Source organism: Monodelphis domestica, chromosome 1 (assembly GCF_027887165.1).
Source record: "Monodelphis domestica isolate mMonDom1 chromosome 1, mMonDom1.pri, whole genome shotgun sequence".
Classification (NCBI taxonomy): Eukaryota; Metazoa; Chordata; class Mammalia; order Didelphimorphia; family Didelphidae; genus Monodelphis; species Monodelphis domestica.
Genome location: NC_077227.1, coordinates 316,020,873 through 316,034,252, shown reverse-complemented (window position 1 = coordinate 316,034,252; position 13,380 = coordinate 316,020,873).

Below are 13,380 nucleotides of genomic sequence, written 5' to 3'. Positions count from 1 at the left end.
CATATCAAATGGTTGTTTTCCCTGACAATGAAATCCAAAGTCACAGAAAAGTCCTTCCATGTAAATGTAAATATCAACCAAGCATCAGGCATTGATTAGATGGCATTGTGGTAGGTCCTGGGAATTCAGTGATGAAAGTGAAAGAGTGCATATAAGCAGGAAGCTATAAATGTGTGCAAAATAGAAGATAATTTATGGGGGAGGGTGACTCCTGAGTTATTTCCTATTCTCTCAGGGGGTGCCTGGATCAACAATCATGAGACACTGATGACTGATTCTCAATTATAAAGTGAGGAGTCAAACTAGATAATCACTGACATTTCTTCTCCAAATCTAAATCCTGTGACCCTACTATTTCTCCATATGAATAGAGATGGAAGTGGGAAAGAAGCAGATGAAGAGGGTCACAGACAATTACAAAATAATGGGCACTTAAAAGTCATTTCTCAGAGATTCTTGAAAAGATGAAGTAGTGAGACATCATAAGGAGCCTACCACTTCAGTATACCTCATAAGAAAACAATAAAATTATCCCTCCCCTCAAAGAAGCCAAATTATCAGAAACTCTTAAATAAAAATTGTGTTGGGGGGAAAACTCTCCATGAGATAAATAAAAAAAGAACTCTGACAAATGAAAAAAGAGGATTAAAAGTAAAAGATAAGGGGGCAGCTGGTTAGCTCAGTGGATTGAGAGCCCTGCCTAGAGATGGGAGGTCCTAGGTTCAAATTTGACCTCAGACACCTCTTAGCTGTGTGATCCTGGGCAAGTCACTTAACCCCCATTGCCTATACTTACCACACTTCTGTCTTAGAACCAACACATAGTATTGATTCTATGGCAGAAGTTAAGGGCTTTAAAAAAAAAGTAAAAGAGAAAATTTAAAAATGAGAGACAAAAGCACCAGAGTAAATTATACTGAAATAATACCATTACAAGGACCAGAAATGAAGTTGGAATTTTTTTCATGGTGAAACAAAATAGATAATACTAGAGAAATTAAAAGAGAAATGAAATTAGCAAAAATATCACAAGATTAAATAAAGAAAATATTTAATAAAAATTCAGGGCAAGTTGATTAAATTCAACAGTTTAGAACTATCTATAGACAACATCAGCAAAAGTATAAACTATGAAAAATAATTATTTGTTGGAAAAACAGAATTGTGAGCCCATCAGAGAAAGGAAAATTCAACTTCTAGATAGATAAAAACCATAGAATTATACTTCTAGAGCCGGAAGGAACTTCGAGGTTATCCATTCCAACCTCCCCATTTTACATATACAAGAAACAGAAACTGACCTTCAGGGACACTAAGTAACTTGCCCACCATTCATAAGACACACAACTCACAAGTGGGAAAGTCAAAGCAGAATAAGAAAAAAATTGAGTCATTTAGTTTCCAAAAAACTTTGATGAAAATAATTGGACCACTACATTTAAGGAAATTGGCCAAAAAAATTTTTTTTCCAGGAGTAACAAAAGAGGAGTAGGTTTCAAATGAACAGAATTCACAGAAAATCTCAACAGAGTAAATCTCATATTCAACTCACAGGGGCACATGATTGCCAGGCTTCAATATTGTAATGACACGAAGTGTCAATAAGCAGCCAAGAAGTAAAAAATACTATATCCAAAAACATCCATTTTTATTATACTAGATTCTTCTATGAAAATAAAAAAGGAAAGGAAAATAGAATATGAAAAACTGAAAATTTTTCTTTTTTTATAAACCAAAATTAAGAAACATGACTTCATCCTAAATTTAGTGTCCCCAAAAATTTTAATTTTCAAAAACAAAAAATAAATCATTTAAGAATCTGAAAGAATTTAAATATTTTTTGTGAAGGGCAGAGCCAAAGAACAGTCTTAAGTTATGACATCAAGAATACTACTAAAAATCAATAGACTCATTATGACTATAATCACCATAAAAGAAAAAAGAACAATGTTATTTTGATTAACCACTTAATTATAGAAAGAGACTTCAGGACAAGGTGGAGATAATAAAGGGGAAATGAGAAAAGAGGGAGTATGGGAGAGACATAAGAACAATCCTCAGGTAATGTACACATCTCAAATAAGGAAAGAATGGAGAAGTCTAAGTTTTGTAAAACAGTGCTAATGAGTTGATACTATATACCATGTGAGAATGAGAAACATTCAAACAGATTTTGAAAGAATATTTTAAGATTGGAATAATATTAAGAAATAGGTAAAGTTACTAGATTAATAATATAATAATACTAATTATGAAAATAATTTAATAAAATTGGTATGACAATGAAGTGTTATTTCTACTACTGTTGTGAGGAAATGGACATTTTTTTGCTATTCAACAAATAAAAAATATAGAATATTAAAAAAGGTTAAATTTGATTATGTAAAAACAAAAACCTTTTGTATGTGAAAAATTAATGATCAGGATAAAAAGGGAAAGAATCAAATTAGGAAGATTCTTTACTATGTAATTTTCTGATCAATTCCGACATTCAAAATCTATAAGAAACTAATACAAATTTTTAAGTTAGGTACATTCCCCAAAAGTTTGATGGCAATGAACAAGCAAGAAATGAAAAAAAAAATACAAAATGGTGATAACGTGAATAATTGCTCAAAAAAGTATGATTGAATTTTCAAGTGGTCATTGATCAGAGGAACAAAAAATAGCAAATTAAAACAATTCTGAAATATCAAATTCTATTCAAGGTGTATTGGGATCTCCATCAGCTCTTTTAGTCAGTCAATTGGTTGGTAATTATTTATTAAATGCCTACTATGTGCTACACACTGTGCTAAACTCTGGAGATAAAAAGATAGTCCCTGCCCTCAAGAAGCTCACAATCTAATGGGGGAAACAACAAGCAAACAACTACATACAAACAAGCTATATACAAGAAAATTAGTAAATTATTAATACTGGGAGAGTAGTAGAATTAAGATTCATTGGAGGTGAGATTTTAAGTGAGACTAGAAGGAATCTAGGGAAATTAATAGAAGATGGGGAGAGAATTCCAGGCATGGGGGACAATCAAAGAAAATGTTCAGAGCCAAGAGATGAAGTGCCTTTTTCAAATAATAGAAAAGAAGACAATGTCATTGAATCAAAAAGTAGACTGGGGTGTAAAATATAAAAATCCTGGAAATGTAAGGGGGATAGGTTCTGAATGGACTTTGAATGCCAAAAAGAGAGTTTTGTCATTAATCCTGGAGGTGATAGGGAGCCACTGTGGTTTACTGAGTAAGGGAGTGACCTGGTCAGACCTGAATTTTTAGAAAATTACTTTTTGGCTAAATAAGGGATGACCTGAAATAGGAAGAGATTTATGGCAAGATCCAGACACATGAGGATGAGGGCTTGTACTAAAATGGTAAGAGACAGGGGCTTTTATAAGAAATGTTGTAAGGTGAAATCAATAGATGTTGGCAACAAAGGGCTGGGGTGTGGTGATAGATAATGAGTTATTGAGATTAACTCCTAAATTATGAGCCTAGGGGACTACGAAGATGGTGTTACCCTAGACAATAATTGGGATGATTGGTAGCAAGGAGCAGTTTGGAGGAAAGGTAATGAGTTCAGTTTTTAACATGTTAATTTTTTCTAGCTTAATATCATCTGAAAACTGTATAAACATGCCATTTATGCTCTTATTCAGGTTGTTGATAAAAATGTTAAAGAGGATAAGGTCTAGCACAAATCTCTTCAGCACTACTATACTTATTTTTTGCTGGTTTTAGTCATTTTTCAAGTATGTCTGACCATTCATGACCCTGTTTGGTGTTTTCTTGGCAACGATAATGGAGTAGTTTGCCATTTCCTTCTCTGGCTCATTTGACAGATGAGGAAACCAAGGTCAATAAAGTTAAGTGACTTACCCTGGGTCACACAACTAGCAAGCTTCTGAGTTCAGATTTGAAACCAGGATTTCCTAACTCCAGGCTCAATCCTCTATCCACTTTTTATTCCCTTATGAAACTATGGGCTCCATGGGTTCCAGAACTTTGTCAAATCTAAATTTTGTACTTCCTCCAGCATGGCTCTAATGCCCGGTAACCACAAAATAAATGTTTGTTAAATTAAAATGAATATTATATAGAATTGGGAGGCCACTGCAGGATTTAACATTTTAAGAAGATAATTCACAAAACTAATAAACCAAAACATACCATTTCTCTCAAGGACCTCAGTCTCTATGGATTATCTAAGAATCTAAGCCCTATAGATGAAATGGGAATTGGGAAATGTGCTCCACTCACATATACTGGACTATCCTTAAAAAATAATAATAACTGTTATTTATATAATTCTTTGAAGTTTGAAAAATACTTCACATGCTTCAATTTATTTACATCTCACACCAACCCTGTGAAGAAAATACTACTATTATTACCTTATTTTACAAATTATAATAGATTAAAACCTAGAAGAGGCTCTAAAACTCATCTGCTTAAATCACATCTCTTCCACTTAGCACACCTGTGACTTGGATATGTCTTTTTAATTATTTGAACTTCCAAGACCTCCACTACAAATATGGGGAGAAGGATAATCAGCCACATATTTCACAAGTTTGCTATAATGATCATATGTGATAACATATGTGAAATACTATGGTATCACAATCCTGAAGGTAAGTATATTCAACTGTGGGGCAAAGGAAAACACACAGACCATCTAACTTTTAATAAAAGGCATGTTGCTTAACAATAGCATAGTAAGGGCATTCAGCAAGGGCACAGTACTGATTCTGTTTGGTATAGCCCATGATTGCCTTCTCATTTGCCATGGTTGCAGTCTGGTCTCTTCATGCACTAAGCTTTTGTTCTTATGCCACCAAGAAACTATGCCAAGTTCAAGCCTTAGAGGGTTCTGAAAGAATTAAATTAAATTGAATTATTATTTTAATGAATAATTTTAATACAATGTAAAAATAATAAAGTGAAAGGTCTGAGTTCTGAAAGAGACTGATGCCTTGTTAGGGAACCTAGACCTTTGGCTATTATTTTCTAAGATTTTCAAAGCAACTTTCCCAAGAACACACAAGCTATTTTTTAATTGGCAGAACTGGGAAATGAACCCTGTTTTTCAGAGATTTTATCAGCATTCATTCTATTGCCTCATACTCACTCCTTAGAAGTCATTTTACTCAGACCATTCACTTTATTATTTTTACATTGTATTAAAATTATTCATTAAAATAATAATTCAATTAAATTTCATTCATAATCTTACCTTCTGTCTTAGAATCAATACTGTATGTTGATTCCAAAGCAAAAGAAGGGTAAGAGCTAGGCAATGGGAGTTAAGGGACTTGTCCAGCGTCACACTGCTAGGAGGTATTTGAGGCCACATTTGAACCCAGCATCTCCCATCTTTAGGTCTAGTTCTCAATCCACTGAGCCACCTATCTGCCCCTTGATCATTCATTTTATAGATGAGAAAAGTGAGCCTGAAAGAGATTGAGTAACTTGCTATGAATCCCACTGCTAACATTTGAGGCAGGATTCAACTCTCAACTCCAAATTCAGCATTTTATTCATTCTATTCTCTCTAAGCAGTATCGATCTATGACCTTGCCAGCAGTGTAGACTGATAAACAAACCTAGATTCCTCTTTCTGTGCTCAGGGGTTCAACACACCTAGATTCTAATTCTCCCTTTGCCCTGGATTCAGGTTGTAACCTTGGGCAACGAGCTAAACCTTCTTATACTATAATCTCCTTATGTGTCAAATGTCAAGAAAGAGTCAGAAAACCTGAGTCTGAGTTCTACCATAGCTTGGGTAATGTAGAGCAGGTCTGTTGCCATTTGTGGGCTTCAGTGTCCTCATCTGGAAGATGAGAGTTAGCCAGGATGATCTCTAACACAGTCCCTTCAAGTTCTAATTTTCTGACATTCTTAAATGCTGAGTGTCTTCAGTTATTGATCCCTGCTCTGCCTCTCACATTGCTATTGGGAGGATTAAATAAGATGGCTGGAAAACCAATCTGGAAAGGCTGAAATTTTGCATAAATACCAAAAATAGCTCATATTTACATATAATTATATGTTCAACAAGGATTTATATTCTTCCTCTCATTTGATCTTCAAAACAATCCTGAGGAGTAATTATTGCAGACATGACCACCCCTATTTTAAAACCTGAGTTTTAGAAAAGAGAAGGGCAACGAGCTGGCCCAGTGGAGAGAGTGCCAGGACTGAAGTCAGGAGGACCAGAATGCAAATCTGACCTCAGGGGCAACCAGGTTGACTCAGTGGATAGAAAGCCACACCTAGGGACAGAAGGTCTTGGGTTCAAATTTGGCCTCAGACAATTCCTAGCTATGTAACCTTGGGCTAGTCACTTAATACCAATTATCTAGCCCTTACTGCTCTTCTGCCTTGGAACCAAGATTCTAAGACAAAAGGCAATGAATGATTTAAAAATATTTTTTTAAAAGCTGACCTCAAACACTTCTTAACTGTGTGACCTGGGCAAGTCACTTAATCCCAAGCCCTTCCTTGTTTAGCCCTTGCCCTTCTGCCTTAAAGTCATTACTAAGACAGAAAGTAAGGAAAAGGGAAGAGAGGAAGGGAAGGGAAGGTACAGCAAGGCAAGGCAAGGCAAGGCAAGGCAAAGGAAGAGATTTTGCCAAAGGACAGTAGGAAATCAATGGCAAAACAGATTTGGCCCTCACATCTCTTGACTCAAAGTCTAAGGCTCCTTCCAAAGCACCTAGATACTTGTTTTTTAAAAGTCTGGAATATAAAGATGTGATAGAAAGATAGGCTATGTTTATGGGGAGGAATTGTTTTATTTTTAGGAAGGGGATGAAAGGAAAAGATTAGTCAGTTGTTCTCTTATCATGTGGAAGGTAAATGCATCTTCTGTGAAACCAGGTCAGCCAGATGACTCCCAGCTACCCCCACCTCCCCTGGGGACCTGAAGCTTTCCACAATTCCAGAATGCCAGCAAGAGCAGTCCTGGATGGGCACTGAGCCCAAGCAAAGGCTCAGAGAGGCTGACAGATGCCTTAGGGGTGGAGGGAGATGGAACAGGCTGAACTCAGCAGGAGGGAAAGCCAAGTCATGGCCCAGACAAGAAACAACTGAGACCCTACAGAGACAAATGGGCCAGAAGAGTATTCTTACCCCCAGCTGGCCATCATAAGCTGTCATTGGTAATTAGGGTTAGACATGGGCTGTCCAGGCTGGTCACAGACTGTCATGGGTATTCACAAGTGGCCACGAGCAGTCCTGAAGTCAGGGACAGTTACAGGAAATGAAAGGCAGTTGCAGACATTGTCAAGGGATAGATTGTCAAGGAGTAGATTCAGGCAGTCATGGATTGTCCATCATAGGTAATCATGAGGAGTTAGAGGCAGTCACAGGAAATTAAGGTTAATAACTGTCTGTCATATGTAGTCATGAGAAATCCTTCATGGTCACAGGTAGTCACAAGATAGTCATTGACTATTCTGTGCAATTCCAGGTGGTTTGGGGCAATCCCAGGCTTCCATATCTCAATTTAGCCTCCCCTCTATAATTTCCCTTCCAGGATGGCTGCCTTGACATAGGAGAGGAGCTTGGGGGGCTCAGTGAAACTATGAGCCATATATGCCATTCAGGGTTACCCAAGACAGACAGGTCATAGTTCTCACAAAAGATTATCCATTGGAGAAGGAAATGGCAAACCACTCTAGTATCTAGTATTAGTATTGCCAAGAAAACCCTATAAACAAGTCATGCTATGGCCCACAGTCACAAAGAGTCAGAAATGACTGACTAAAAAACAATAGCTCAGTTTCTCAAGTAGAAAAGAGAGAAAGCAGAAAAATAGCATGAGCTCAACAAGAGGGAAGTGTCAAAAATGATGTCTGGGGGTTTTGCTTCTTTAGCTAAAAAAAAAAATCACATATCCAGGGCAGGATCAAGTTGGCTTCTTATTTCAGGTCAAAAATGACCACCATCATTCAATCACTACTACCCATATGCCCAAATAAACACAGGCCAAGTAGTTTGAGGTCTTCATGATATTGGAGAAAGGGAGGTTCAGGCTTTGGGGATGGGTTTGCTAATCAGAAAGGAATGTTGCAGCTATGGATTCATTCCCAAAATGCACAATAAATTGGGTACCAGTCTCCAGTAAGCATGACTGTGTCCAGCGCCCCATCAGAGATAGCTGGCCAGAACCAACTAAAGATCTCTCCCTCTATTACAAATTGCAGAACTCCCCCAAATTGGGAGAACTGAACTTCCCCTATTGACCATGAACTGTCCCCACTGACTTTGGTGAATTTCATCCATAGAAAGGGAATGTCTGAATGTCTCCTGAACCACCTATGTGTGCCTTTAGGGTCCCTCCCCTTCACACAACCCTTCTTTTCTATGATATATTTAGGACTTGCCTTTCTTGTCAAAGAATGATCATTGCTTTGATCAATGATCAATTGCTGCTCTTGCCATTACTCAGGAACCAGTTATCCTATGTCTTCCAGGCCATTAATGACAAGTTTGATAAACTCATCTTTAGGGATGGGAGAAAGCAGGAAGAGCCCCATTACCCACATCCTTACTTATACAGGAAACTTGTGAACTTTGATAATGACCTTCCAGAGAGAATGCCCTGATTCTATTGTCATTATGGATTTGAAGGCTCAGAATGTTAGAGAAAGAAGAAATCATTTAGTGTCATCTCAACTGGGGAAACTGAAGCCTATAAAAGGAAAATCAAACATAAAATCAGTGACAGGGCTAGAACTCTAACTCAAGTCACCTGACACCAAGTCCAATATCCTTCCTATTACTCTACTCTTACCACTATTGTCTAAACAACACACCTTTGAGTGGGTGGCTGGCTTCTCAGGGGACATTAGAGTCATGGCATGCAGGTAAGAACAATATTTAGGCTACCTGGGGCCATCCTGTGTCCTTCTAACACTATGTAAAAGTTCCTGTAGAACTACAGGAACCTAAACAGTAGAGAAATGGTATAACCATCTTCCTATTCAATTTTCTTGGCCATGAAACCATTTCCTAGAAAGAAATCCTCTTTCTTTTCTCTTATGGGGTCCCCAAAGGAAACATACTGAAGAAGAGGGAGAACTGGATTTTTATGTCAAAGGAACTGAGATCGTGTACTACCTCTGTTACTTGCTAGCTATGGGACTTCAATCACATCTTTTTCCCTAGTAAGATATCGGTTTCTTTGTCTTCAAAATAAAAGGGTTGGACTAGATATCCCTACGATTACCTACAGAACCTTCCTATGGACCTATGGTGCATAATGCTCTGAATTGGCTCCCTCACTTACTGATATGTTTCCCATATATTCTTGATCAGTGTAGATCTGATTGTTCTACCAAAAATTTTGTGGAGATAAGAAAGTAGACACATAGGACAGTAATTACTACTATCCATTTGATTACCATTTTTTGGTAACATCCATTATTTTTCCCAAGACAGGTAGGTGACACAGTGAATAGAATATCAAGCCTGGAGTCAGGAAGACTCATTTTCCTGAGTTCAAATCCAGTCCCAGACACTTAACTCTCCTTGCCTCAGTTTCCTCATCAGTAAAATGAGCTGAAGAAGAAAATGGCAAACCATCTATTTCTTTGGCAAGAAAACCCCAAGTGAGGTCAAAAAAGTTGTACAAAACCAAAAAATGACTGAACAAAAATTATTTTCCCAATCATTTGACATCTTCCACTCTTTCTAAATATCTTGAAAAAATCAATACCTGTACACTAAAATAAAAGAGGTGGACTAGGAAAATACCTAAGGTTAATTGAGTTAATATCCAATTACCTACTTAAGCTATGGTCTGAAGTATGGCATCTCCCTACCTAGGATTAAGAATATTATTGTTAAAGTTATTTTTCTTAAACCCTTACTGATGTGGGCATGGCAAAATTAGGGTCTCCTCCAAAGAAATGACAACTCACACTGACTCCATGTTGAAGGAACAAGTTTTGTTATAAAATAATATAGCATTAGATTATGAAAAGTCTGACACAGCTAAAAGACAGAACAACCATTAGGAAAAACTGCAAACTAAGACCATCTTGTTGGAAATCTGTACTTATTATTTTTTTGTTCTATTCTCTAAAGAAAAACAGAACAAATCAAATCCCTCTAATTCTTCATAGCCAATAAGTCAGTAATTCTCTCTTCAGCTCCAAGTCTGTCTTATTCCATGTTAAATATCCCCAGTTCCTTCAATTAATCCTTATATTTACAATCCTTTTCTAATCTTGGTCACTTACCCCTAGGTAAACTCCAATGTATTAATATTTTTCTTAAAATGAGAATTTAACTAGGGTAGATTCTACCCCAGCTATTCTGGATCAGGCCGGACAATTTATTTTCTAACCTTCCCAGGTCAGTAAGAGTCCCCCTGACCATGCCCATTGAGAAGACTCAAGGTATGCAGTCTGAAGCACCTCCAGAAACAGTGATCAAAGGGTGTAGGATTTCTCTCATTACACATTGCCATTCCTCCCCTCAAATCATAAAAATAGCCGTGATATCATTCTTACCCAATCCTGCCAAGTCTTACTTAGTGGCCAGTCTTCCCTTAGTCCCAACCTCTATTTCAGATTCAGAACTGGAATGAAATGAGACACTCATTAACAGAGTTTCCTTAGCCATAGATGAGAAAGGACATTCAACAAGAATGCAGCACTGACTCCACTAAGCACAGCTCATCTGCCTCCACAATTTCCATGATTGCGCACTGGGTCAGAAATGAGTTTCAAACCTAAGAAGTCTCTGACTCCTCAAAGTTTTTTTTTTTAATTTAACTTCATTTGTTTGTTATATTAAAATTCCCAGTTACCTTCACTTGTAGTTATCCCTTCCCTCTCTCTGTCCCATCCCCATTATAGAAGGCATCATTTGACAGAAAAAAAAAATCTCTGTATATAGAAAACTACATCTTCTTATTTCTTTTTGTCAGTTCTTTCTCTAGAGGTGGACATCCACAGAGTCATCCTTCTAATGGTGTTTCTGTTGTTGTATATAATGTTCTCTTGGTTCTGCTTCACTCTTCATAATTTTATGTAGATCTTTTCATGTTTTTCCAAAATCAACTTGCTCATTATTTTTCACAATCATGTCACAACTTGTTTAGCCATTCTCCATTCTTTTCAATTTCCAGTTCGTTGCTACCACAAAGAGAGAGGCTATACATAGTTTTGAACATATAGGTGCTTTTTCCTTTTTCCCTGATCACCTTAGGTAATAAGCCTAAGAGTATTATTGCTGGTTCAAAGGGAAAACTCAGTGTTATAACTGAGTATAATTGCAGATTGCTCTCCAAAACAGTTAGGTCAGTTTACAATTCTACCAGCAGTGCATTAGTGGTTCCCATTTTCTAACATCTGTCATTTTGCCTTTTAGCATTTTAGCCAATCTGATAGGTGTGAGATAACATCTCAGAGTTTTTAAATTTGCATTTCTATGATCAGTAATGACTTAGAGCATTTTTCACATACTTATATATAGCTTTGATTTATTTATCCAAAAACTATCTGTTTGTGTCTTTTGACCAATTATCAATTGGGCAATGGCTCATATTCTTATATATTTGACAAAGATCTCTATATGTATTTTTAGATATGAGACCTCTATCTGAGAAACTGTCTATAAATCTCATGGTTTTGTTACTTAGGTAACTATGAAGCTATATCAACAGTTCAAGCCTCAGTTCCCCAGAACAATTATGTCTAAAAGATAGTGTTGTTGTTGTTTTTTTACTGTTTAGGAAAAAATTAGCCTCACTTATGTGGCAAGAACCTTAGTAGATATTGCTTCCTCCACTCCACAACGATTTCTGTGTCCTTTGAATCAGTGAAACACAACACAATTTAGACCTGCATTACATATAGTGCTATATCATCCTCTGATTGCTTCATCTTAGATTTATATCTGGGAAGCCTTCCCTCACCTCTGATCATTCCTTCCTTGATTTTTTCATCATTCTCTTTCCCCATCTTATGCCCATCTCAATCCGCCTTTCCTTTTAGTTATGCCTCATCATGTCTCATCTTGTCAGGCATCTACAATCATGAACTTCAAGCTAGATAGACACAAGAGAATAGGAGAGGGAATAGAGACCCAGAAGGCATGGTTAAAGATGAAATCTTCTCATACCTTGGAACAAAGAGTCATCAGCATTGGTCCCTTTGTTGTACTCTGAACTTCAACTCTATCCAAGCCCAGCCTAATGTATGAGACTTTTGGAGGAAGAGGCAAAGGAAGGAGACAATAAAGAAAGAAGGACAACAGCAATATATTTATTCATTACTTAATGGTTTATAAAGTACATTTTTCACAGTGACCTCATGCAACATAACATTGAATGGAACAAATGTTGAAAGACAAGAAAAGCCAGATCGCAGGTAACCAATATTCCCAAAACCACTTGGTTCTGCAACATGGGCCTATTGCTCTTTCAATATCATTAGCTTTACAATCATAAGATAAAATCTGTTTCCAGGTTAAGAAACTCTGACTCAGAGATTCAGGCTTTCCCTGTCTTTTAGTGATTGTCTTAAGGCAACCCAAATAAGAGAAACAGACAGCTTTGTTCATTAAATATATTGGCACCAATTGCTGCCTTCCTACCTCTTCTTCCTGCTTGTAAGTCACTAGTTTCTAGGATGCAAGTCCCTTAAGGGAAAATAGCCTTCACTTACTTCTCTTCTGTCTCTCTGTTTCTGTCTCTCTGTCTCTCTGAGTCTCTGTCTCTCTCTCTGTGTGTCTGTCTGTCTCTGTCTCTATCTCTGTCTCTGTTTCTGTCTCTCCCCACAATTTTACAAATGGTCCTCTACAAAAGTTATTTGAATGGTTTCTGAATAAATGAATGAATGAATGATGGAGGGGGGGGGGTTCTTCCTTGGCATTCCCCACAATTTATCCCTAAAATATATGCCTTGCAAAAGAGTCCAGCAAGAACCAGAAGCAGGACTTCATGTCTCACTATGCTCACAAGTTGGATTTTGCCTGATGCTCCCAACAGATGGATAGCAGAGACCCCATCATTCTTGTGGTAAGTTCTAGACTTGTAGTCAGAAGGCTCAAACTTAAGTTCTTACAGTCAAGTACTTACTACATGGCCTTGGGCAAGTTTCTTAACTTCTATTAGTCCTAGTTCCTTCCTCTATAAAATGAGAAGATTGAGCTAGAGAATCTCTAAGAAACCTTCCCGTTTTAATCATCTATGATTATTTTAAGCATCCCAGTACTTCCAAAAATGGAAGTGAAAGTACCAGCTGGCTTTTATCAGCATTTCCACTAAAGCCTCTAGTTGTCCAGGAAATTTAGGGGAGTTTGACAGAGAGGATGAATGAAAGTGGTTTATCAGCAGTCAGACAGGTGACACAGCAAATACATGGTG